Below are 2285 nucleotides of genomic sequence, written 5' to 3' on the forward strand. Positions count from 1 at the left end.
CGGGATTTCTCCATTTCCCCAACAGATTTGTCTTTGTGGCTGTTTATGCTTGTTGTGACTTTCTGTTCCCCAGTTGGGATGATTGTTAATCCATCACTCAGAGATTTTGTGATTTCTTGATATCTCTGATCTTTTGCCTCCCCGCAGATCTTTGCTTTTCAGCATGAAGATCTCCAGCAGATTGGTTTTCCAGTTGGATTTTCCCCTGGAAGTGTAGTACCGGGCGTTTGATTTCCTGGACCCTGTTTGTGTTAGATATGTCTGTTTTGTCAGCATTCATCAAACATAAATTACGCATATTCATGCATACTCATAAACATTCAGATATTCATGTTGCATTGTTTGCCATATATCTTTTATTTGTTGTTCCCTGCTAATTGGTGATTTAGATCTCTTTATAGATCTCCCCAAGCAGATGTCGGGTGTTTAATCTCTCCATATAGAGTCAGCCCCATAAGCAGAAAGTGTCTGTCTTTCCTTCTGCAATTCCCCACTGAGATATATCCTCGTGGATGACGGTTTCTTCCGTTTCCTCCCAACACATATATTGGGATGGAGCTTCCTAATTGAGTTATATCCTCATTAGGACGAGTTTTGATTCAGTCTGTCTTTTCGGATCAATCCCGAATTGGCTATTTGTCAACTGTTTCTCGTGCTTCCCTGTGGAGTAAATGAATGAATTGCCCAGTAACCGGCAATAATTCTTTTTATCCCCAACGGAGTTTGGGCCTTTACCCTCATACCGGTAGTTGTAAGTCCTACGTTCCCTCTTCTTGGCGGAATTTGTGGTTATATACCTTTTATTCCTCAGCAAGAGTTGGTTGGTTTTCTACCCAGTATTCGGTAGTCGTAAATCCTAGTTTTTCTGCTCTTCAGCAGTTGGTAGTTTGTTATAAACCCTATTTTGTTTCCCGTGCGGATTTGTGATTTCATTCATTCCCCACGCGGAGTTGTTTGGTTTCCTACCCCGTATTCGGTAGATGTAAACCCTATCTTCATCAGAGTTGTTGGCTACTACCCCGTATTCGGTAGTCGTAAGTCCTATCTCTTTTCCCCTAGCAGAGGTAACCTTTGTGGTTCATTCTGGTTGATGGTGGATTTTGTGTTGTTGTGGTTTTATTCCCAACGGAGTCTGTGCTTTTTTTGGATAGTTGCCGGATGCTAGCAACCCTATCCCCAGCCAGAGTTTTGGTATTCTACCCCGTGTTCGGTAGTTGTAAACCCTAATTTCTCCCCTTTGCAGAGTTAACTTTGTTGTTCATCCTAACCGATGATGGTTACTCTTTGTGGTTATCTTCATCCAGTAGTCGATGTTGATATTCCTCCCTTGCTTCTGGATAATTGCCTTTTGCTAGCAATTGTATCCCCAGCAAATCTTCTTCTGGATAATTGCTGTTTGCCTGCAATTTTATTCCCTTTGAAGTCGCCAGCAAGTCTTCTTGTGGATAATTGTCGGATGCTTGCAATTCATCCCCAGCGGGTCTTCTTTCATTTACCCTTTTGCTTGGTAATGTTGTTGCTCCCTTTGATTGGTCATCATTATATACCTAGTTTTGGTATCCCGATGCCTTTCTTTTCGGTCGATTTATCCTTTATTAACCTAGTAACCGGTTGTGGATAATCTTCCATGCGAGTATGTTATCCACGTTCTGACGGTAATGGATAATATATCTCATGCACTCTTCAGTCGAAGCCTGTTGTGTTTCCCCAGTCGAGTGAGATTCGTTTTTCCTTTGCGGAATCGAATTTTCTTTGTTTCTTGGATAATTTCCGGATGCTTGCAATTTATCTCCTGTGAGTTATCTTTCGTTTACCTTGTTGTTGTTGGTAACGATTGTTTCTCTTTTGGTTAGTCACCTATTATATACCCAGTAGCCGGTATCTCTGGTGTCTCTTCCTTTCGAGTATGTTATTCACGTTCTGACGGTAATGAATAATATATCTCATGCGCTCTTTGGTCGGAGTCCTTTGTTGATTTTCCCCAATGGAGTAAGATTCGTATTCTTTGTAGAATCAAATATCCATCCTTTCGGGTGATGAGTGTTTTGGCATATATACCAATTCACGTTTTCGGTAGGTCACCTATCATATACCCAGTAACCGATATCTCTGGTGTCTCTTCCATGCGAGTATATTATCTACGTTCTGACGGTAATAGATAATATATCTCATGCGAGTATTCTATCCATGTTCTGACGGTAATGGATATTATATCTCATGCGCTCTTTGGGTTTGTGTCCCCAGTTGAGTAAGATTTGTTTTCCCGTTGTGGATTCGAATATCCA

This window comes from Lathyrus oleraceus, chromosome 4, assembly GCF_024323335.1.
Source record: "Lathyrus oleraceus cultivar Zhongwan6 chromosome 4, CAAS_Psat_ZW6_1.0, whole genome shotgun sequence".
NCBI classification, from domain to species: Eukaryota; Viridiplantae; Streptophyta; class Magnoliopsida; order Fabales; family Fabaceae; genus Lathyrus; species Lathyrus oleraceus.